The sequence below is a fragment of the Erigeron canadensis genome, chromosome 8 (assembly GCF_010389155.1).
Source record: "Erigeron canadensis isolate Cc75 chromosome 8, C_canadensis_v1, whole genome shotgun sequence".
In the NCBI taxonomy this organism is placed as follows: Eukaryota; Viridiplantae; Streptophyta; class Magnoliopsida; order Asterales; family Asteraceae; genus Erigeron; species Erigeron canadensis.
The window spans coordinates 34,402,911-34,411,839 of record NC_057768.1 but is presented as its reverse complement, the minus strand read 5'-3'; the positions used below and the strand labels follow the sequence as shown (position 1 = coordinate 34,411,839).

At 34.9% G+C, this 8,929-nt stretch overlaps 1 pseudogene; it reads right to left on the bottom strand.

The window, feature by feature from the left end:
* LOC122579161 lies at positions 1 to 4,290 on the bottom strand (annotated as a pseudogene).
* Positions 4,291 to 8,929: the final 4,639 nt, after the last annotated feature.

Here is an 8,929-nt window from a genome sequence, read left to right as displayed (position 1 = left end):
TACAACAAAAAACATGAATCTGATGAATGAATTTTGTGGATTGTTAAGAGCATTTTTGTCCAGTAGTACATTTACGCATAATCGGAATAGTTCTTACGGTAGTTCTTCTAGCTTTACAATGCACGAGAAGGCGGTTTTCATCAATAGTTCCAAAACCTGTTAGTTTGACCCCATAAGCTTCCATTCTACGTATGTCTCGTGGTATAGGTGACTGCCACAGCCCGTCCCACCACCCAGGAGGAAGAATTGGTGTGAGTGCACACTGGTTTGACTGGCTATGACAACTTAACTTACCAGCAAATCGGTTCCAAACATGACCCCATCCGACTTTGATTCTGCAACCCTCGATGCAGAAGGTTGTTTTGAAAACTGCTGATGAATGAAAAATTTGAAGGACCACTGCGATCTTCATCTAAAATTCAAAAGAAATATAAGTTTTTACAAAGAAAGTTATATACATGTATCTAAAGGTGGAATTTCAATCTGTTTACAGGTTGAACAGGGTCAATAGTCGTAAAAAAAAAAAAAAAAAAAAGGAAACAGGTCGAACAGGTCATGAGTTTTGCAATGAATACTCAGATATCAGAATGAGGAAAAAACTGTCTTACCATATTTAGCATATTAACCTTTAGTGGTAATTAACAAACAAAATAAAGAAAAAATGTATATGGCCCAACTCATGTTGACCCGTACCATATGTTACCAGTATGACTCGTCCAATTTGCCACGTCTACAATAATTATTAAGAATACAAAGAAGGATCCATAGATCAAGGTTTGATTACCAAGTTGATAAGCTGCAGCTAATGCCGCGATAAGCTGAGCGTACGTAGTCCCTACACGTCTTTGGGCCCCCGTAATTACAGCGTGTGTCGCACGAGAAGCCAAAAAAAAGTCCACAAAAGCAACCCATCGAGGCGCAGGTCCCCAATCTTTTGCTCTAAACCCGGCACTCGAAGTGGAAACCACGCCACCACCGGAAATGTTCCCTTTAAACTTCTTGTACTCAAAATGAATAACCTGACCATTAACTTTTTAATATCTTTAATGAAAAGCAATTTTCCATCTACAGTTATCTTATCTTGTCGTTTGTAAACATATTATATAGGAAAGAAAAAAATGAAGTTTCACGAAAGCACAAAGGACTTCACATTGATAATATTAGTTTACTAGAAAATGTACCTCGGCAAATTCGTGAAGTTTTGGCATAAGGTCACTAACAAGGGACGGTGTGTCCGAGACCAATACAACACGAGGTCGAGGGATTCCTTCAATGGTCGTCTTGATGCAATTCAACACAGCGGTGACAGCTCTAGGAGACCTATAAGCATCAAGGGTAAAATTATTTGATAGCACAAAGACCAAAGTTTTGTGAACCACTTGGCACAATCAAGACTACATCAGATCCAAGAAAATATGCCAAGATTTGACCACAAAGGTCAAACCACATCTTGTTCTTTGACGCAAGGGATTAAATGATTTATATGGAGCCAGGGATGTTATTGTGGAACGAATTTAAATGGATGCAAATTGTGGAACCTTGTATATACAATTTTTTTGCTTTGTACATTTTTTATAAATGGTAACAGGATCATCAACACTATCATCAAGATGATCGTGAAGATTGCATATAAGTGAAATAACTAGAGGTGGGAATTGACCCGTTTAAGTCTGTATGGCCCATGCGATAATTCAGGTAAGCTTTTAACTTTATTACTTTAACATATGAATGGGTAAAGATAAGAAGTTACAATGGTCCGTCAAACTGGCTGAAAGTCGTATTTTATAAGAATATATCCTTCCTAGCTTGTTTTATTTACATAAATGAAACTACTATGCGATGCTATAGTTTTTTTAACCATATTTAATAAGCTAACTATTGATAAAAACATTGTGTTGGGTGTTCAGGTCACCCTACCAAAACCTTACCCAAATCAATCCCCCTTTGACCCGTTATCCAACCTGCCAACTACCTAATTTATAATTATACAAGTACCTGTTCATGAGCATGCGCATATGCACAGTAAGATGAGGATCACGACCTCCATCTATAGCTGAATTAACGGCTTTTTGAACATCTCGTGAAGGTGATAGCATTACTCTTAGCAGCTCGCCAATGACATTTGGTCTAGAATGAAGAAACTCCGTGTTCCCAAATAAATGAGAAGCTGACCTCCTCATTTGAACGTGAACATTCTTTAAGAAAAACTGAGCAGCCACAGCATCCGTCGTACCTTTAAACCTAGTAGGAAACATGTCAATATTCCGTGAAACATTTAAAATAGTTTATCCCAAGTTCATATATATTAGGGGATGTTTCAGATTTGCATTGTAAAACTTGTCATTACAACTTGAAAACTAGTCATAGTTGGGCCAATTTACAATTATCGCAATAATCAGTTTTCTTATGGTTACTATTTTGCTGATCACACAAAAATAATTCATTTGATCATTAATTACAAGAATAAGTTAAATGTACTTATAAACACACCCAGAACTTTTCAGAACTTCTTCCCTTTTACATCTATTATTGTGTGTGCGAATATCGATCCTTAAACTTACCATATAATAGGGTGTTTCCATTTTCTCCAATTACTGCAAAGCACGTTTGTCTCAGAAGGTTTCTCAAAATCATCAACCCGCATAACAAGCTGCTTCCTGTACTTGCCAATACAGTCGTGTTTCCTCCATAAATGCTTCACTTCTTTTAATGTAAACGAGAAGTTGGCATAGGTTACATATTCCCCAAATGGATACTTGTCCCTGATAAACATAAGTAGAAGTTTAACCATATGTCATGTTGATGGTATAATATGTACATGTTATTATAGTTAAAAGATTGAGTAAAAGAAAGAACCAATATGCCTCGTTTGCCCGATAATCAGTGAACGATTTAGCATGATGCTAAGAGAAGCAGCTGTTAAGATTTTATACATCTCATTCCCGAATCCAGCTTCGGAAGCTTTGCCCATTACAAAACCATGCTTGCAGAACTGGTCAGAAGGTAACAAACGAACTCGTGGTGCTCCTACACAGAAAAAAAAAAAAAAGCTTTATATTCATAAAATTTAAGTACACATATAAGGTCTCAACATACGAAGAGTTTATTACACGATTATATAAGACATCTAGTAGAATCATTATTGATATTTTCAAACCTTTTATATATGTTAACTTATATATTGTGGTAAAGCTCGAAACGAACTCGTAATGCTCCAATGGATTTAGTTTCACGGATCATGGTTTCTAATGGACATTTCAATTGAATTATATACCATGTGTTAAGCTCAAAACGAACTTGCAATGCTCCAATGGAGCTTGCTTTATGAAGCATAGTTTTATAATGGACATTTATCGATCTCTTTGACCTTGAATCTTGCTCAAGCCCAAATCATGAAGACTCTTTAAGCTCAGGCAAAGTAGATATAGCATTATAATTAAACTAATTTCACCATTACCGGTCCCTCCATACTTCCATACACCAATACAGTCATACTATCTATATACAATCCATGTGTTACGTTGTATAAAATTGCAATTTCAAAACAGATTTTATATCTGCATAATGTGGCTTCACCAAAATTGCATTCGGATTCTAAGAAACACAGAAAATCACTTCTTCCCCGGGTTATGCAAAAGAGATAATCAGATAATCTTACCAAAACGCAATCCCAAAAAAACAATTCTCAAATTACACTGAAAAACATTAAAAACTACTTCAAATATATATAATCCTATAATCAAACACATAAACATTCCTTCTTTTCGTATTAAATCAAAATCAATCTTCACCATTAAGTCATTAACTAAAAAAAAACCAAAAAAACTATAAACAAAATCTATACAGATACAGATCATTATATATAATTATATATCATACCATGAATCTCAAAATGATCTCTTATCAATCTCCTAACCTTCAAACTTTCTTTCCAAGATTCCACACTCCCAAAAGACCCCACACTTTCTTTTCCCATTTCTTCCACAGTGGCACAACGCCCTGCACGTGTCACCGGCGAACTATGCAGCTCCGGCGACGTCGGAGTAGTAGTTCCGGCGGGAATATCACCGCCGGAAAACAAGGTCAGTATAACAACTCCAAAAAGGGTGAAAAATAAACATGAAAATATTAAAGTTTTTGGTGAGATTATTACACTTTTGTTGTGTTTTCTAAGTTTTTGTTTCATTTTTTTGTGTTGGAGTTGAAGGTTTTTGTGGAGGTGAAGATTTGTGAAAAAAACAGAGACTTTATGATTTAGTAAGGAGTAATGAGGGGTAATTGGTGGAGTTTTTAAGATTAAGATTTGGATATATTCGAGTGATCAAATCTTGTTAATTGTGTGTTTTCCAGGTGGTCGTGTACTCGTGTGTCGTGTGTGAATGAAAGTCAATAGTGATGTGAGTGTTGTTTTTGGGCTAGCCCGTTTATATCCCAAAATGATATGGGCTTCCACAATATGTGAAAAATACAAATTGTACAATTAACATATATATGTCCATGAAAAAACAAAATAATAGGTAAACCAAAAAAAATGTCATGAAAGCTTGAATTCAAGAAGACTTAAAAGTTCGAATTTTGAGGATAGTGCCATATCTCAACCCTTTTAATGACACTATAATAATTTACATGTATGACTTTATAAATTTTTAGTCCATAACTTGTATAGCCCTTCCTAGTTTCAAATAAACCAAAAAGTTGATAAAAGCAGTAAGCTTATAAACAAGTAAAAATAGCAGCGTAAATAAAGCTTAATGTAATTTATTTTTTACTAATCATCAATAAATGGATTGGTATATGGTGGAGCCTGAGACTGAGAGGTCTTGGGTTCAAATTCTGGTGTGAGCAAAATGCTCCGAGGACTGGAGACAGAGGTTTTCCCAGTATGAGTTTCCTCTGGAATTGGATTTGGGTATATGAAGAGGCATGCTACTGAGCTTAAATTTGTCGTTCAAAAAAAAAAAAAGATTAAATTTATCTTTTTATCCCTTTATTTTGTTATCTTGCTTTTTTTCTTAACAATCTATAGTTTATATCACCCGTTGTTTAGTTTTTGCTCATCCAAGGTATAATTCCTGGTTTCGCCACTACCTGAGAGGCAATGGTTACCCCTATTAATTGTCGTGTCTTCGGGCGAATTAATAGGGGTTTTTTTCCCTCTACTAGGTATTGGGCGAGGGAGCTTTCTAGTGTAGACCCAGTTAAGTCAACATAGTCTAGACCTCCTTGTTGTGATATTCGATCCGCACTTACCAAAATTAAAAAAATATTCGATTAGATAGTCAAGGAAATGATGAGAAACTACATACATCTAAGTTAGAAAATTCGACATCCTAGGTAGTTTGAATATGAAAAACGTCTTTTGTTTATCCATTTTAAACAAATCTTCAAGTTCCAACAAACAAATCAATCATCAAACTAATTTTAATGATGTTAATAAACTCGTAGATTGTCTAACTAGGGTATTTTCGTGACTATTATTGGGGGGGGGGGGGGGGGGGGGGGGGGAATTAGCCACCTTAAGCTGTTATACCTAGTAAATTAGGATGATACCGAAATTCCATTTAGGGTCGACTTTATAATTGAATCAACTAAATTAAATAATAGACCAAAAGCTAACGATAACAAAGTATGGAAGTATAAAACAATGGTTGGTTTTGGTCATTTGGATCCATCAAGGATTTATTTAATGGTGTTTATTGGTTTATTATGAAATTATTCAAGGTTGATTTTTCTTTTGAAATCAAAAGATGTATATTGATAATAACCTCTATAGGGAAATTACAAGAGTACAAAAACTAGATATACAACAACTTACACAATCTAGGTACAACTTGAAACTTGAACTGCAAAGGTCACAAAAAAGTTAGAAAAACTTATACCAATTACAGTGAACCGAGACATAAAAAAAAACCCCGCCCACGAAGACCGAGCCGTCGGTTTTCAGTTCGTGGTAAATTTTTTTGTGACCCCTACAAGTTCCGAAGTAAGAATACAAACTCAAGTAAAAGAAAGACCAAGCGGGTTTGTGTTCCATGAATCCCATCCCAAAATATTCGGTTTTTCCTATTACAGATAATTTATCCAAAGATGAGAAATGATCGAGTTAAATAATTTCTTGTTACTTTCATGACTGTCATTGTGAAGAGCGTTATTTCTTGATTTTCATCCACCACCAAATGAAGATAATGGCTTCCAATCTAGCATGATAATTGGTTGCGATCTCATCATACCAAGATTTAATACCATCAGGTGGTTCATTCGGGATATCTAGCTTCAATTAATCGCTCAAAAAAGTTCTTGTCTCATAAGCCAACTTGCAATTTTGAAAAATACGATCAGTAAATTCGACAACTTGGTTGCAATTCACACATCGAAACAAAGTCGTGTCGACACCCTTTGCAAACAAGTTGATGGTGGACCGGTGGTGGGTAAACAGTCACGCCTCAACCTCCATGTATACATTGACCTTTTTCCAGACTAAGTTATTCTATCTAGTAATCACTCTACTGGAAACAAGAAGATGATGATGATGATCATAACACAATCAGAGTTGTGGAATAGAGTACCTTTTATCATTGAGATTCCATTCCCAACAGTCCTCTTTAATTTGTCCATGTTCAAAACCGAAGGAAGTCTGCTGCTTAAATTTTGACACGTCTCCAACTCACGAGAAGTTTTTAGGGGTCTTTTCTAGTTCCATTTCCAACTCGTGTTTCTCTTTTCTTTTTCAAGATCTAATTAAATCTGAACATAAGTAATAATGATATTTTCTATTATTAAGCTAGAGAGCTTGGTTTTTAAATACAATCAATTATTTATATATTTTTTTTTATATAAATGTTGTTTATTATAAATTTATTTATCAACGTAAATTTTTAAAAGCATTAAAAAATCAATTTAACGACAAAACCTAGTTATATATATATATATATATCTTTGTATAAATTCGATCATACATATACCGAAATACCACTTTTTGTATCTAATTTAATGTAACAAATCTCAAGTAAAGGTTACCGTTTAATAAGTTATTAATGTATTAAATTGATCCAATGGGCTGGTATGGTCCATATTTTATATAATGTTTTCTAATCAATGGTCCATAACTAAGGACTCGATAACGACTCCAGTTTCATGTGAACAACGAGCCATTTATACAACACAAAAACATGAATCTGACGAATGAATTTGTGGATTGTTAAGAGCATTTCTGTTCAGTAGTACATTCAATTACGCGTAATCGGAATAGTGCTTATGGTAGTTTTTCTAGCTTTACAATGCATTAGAAGGCAGTTCTCATCAACTGGCAACAGCATTTCCCTTTCAACTAATTCAATTCAAACATCTCCCTTATCCGATCACCGAACTTCAAGACAATGTTTCGAGTTATTCGTTGCTCAAATTTCCAACTTTTGAGCCACACAAGTACACAACCCCGACAAATACATCACAGGTACACCACCCCGGTCTACCATTGTTCATAACCTCATTTAATTTTGTAAAATAAATTACTGGAAGTAGTAAAGTCCTGAAGGTAGGTGTATAGTTTTTGGAAACATATTAGCTAGGCACCTCAATAGGAAAAATAACAAAGTGTTTGTCAACCCAACCCTACCACCTGTTTTGACTCGTAGTGAGGTATCTTGGGTCCTAGTCTTGAGCCATTAGCATTCATCTGGCCGAAAATAGATTTACGTAGAAAGAAAGTGAATTATAGTCTTTTTTTAGTGAATTTTACTTAACTTTAAGTGTTTTTTTTAAAATAATTTGGAGTTTTTTTGTGTCATTTTATTAGATATTATCATTTGAGAGGTACCTTGGGTTCTAGTCTTGAGTCATTAGCAATCATGTGGTCGAAAATCGATTTACAACGGAAAAATAAATGAATTAAAGTGAATTATAGTCTATTTTACTTAAGTTTAATTAAGTAGTTTTTGTGAAATAACTTGAAGTTTTTTGTGTCAATTCACTATATATTTTTGATTGGAAGGTATATTGGGTCCCAATTTTGAGCCATTAGCAATCATATGATCGAAAATCGATTTAGGACGGAAAAAAAAGAGATGAGATTAACAACCATTAAGACTTTTTAACGGCCATTAGGCACTGAAGGACCATCATTGCACGCGCTAACGGGTGTTAGGATCACTTTTAACGGCAGTTAAGCAATGAATGACCAATATTGCAAGAAAAAAAGAACCGTTTTTAGAACCGGTATGGAACCGAACCGATTTGAAACCTATAGGATCGGTTCGGGTTATGGGTTCCAAACCGATTCTGATTCTTGGTCAAAACCGATCCCACAATGGTTGAACCAAAGCGGTTTCTGACCGATTTGGAAAAACCCACTTTTTGCTAGGGGTGTTCAAACGGTTGGGTATCGGTTTTGTGGGGTTAATCGGTTTGGTTTAAACAGTTCTTTGAAAAGTTTTAGAACTGCCCAATACCCAAACCATTTGTAATCATAACCAATCCAAACCAACCAAATAAGTATCAATTTAATTGGTTCGGGTAATGTTTAACCGAACTTGTTTAAGTAAATGTCAATTCCCATGGAAAGTTAATAATGTAAAAGACTTGGCTGCTAAGATGCCATGTGACCATGTAACATGTTTTATGTGTATAAGCAAGCTGGGATATCAAATAGAAAATACAAACCTAATGAGATAACAATACATTTAAATAATCGTTCATGAGTATGAGAAAGTAATGATTTCATATGACTAGCAACTTTATGTCGGGTTTCGGGTGGTATCCGAATTGTTATATTGATAACCATTTCCAAACCAAGAACCATATAAATAATTCGGTTTAAACCATAAACCGGTCCAAATCCAAATAACCCAAATCGATTTGGATTGGACGGTTTTTTGGGTCTACCCAATTAATAAACACCCCTACTTTTTGCCCACGACTACGTGAAACTTAC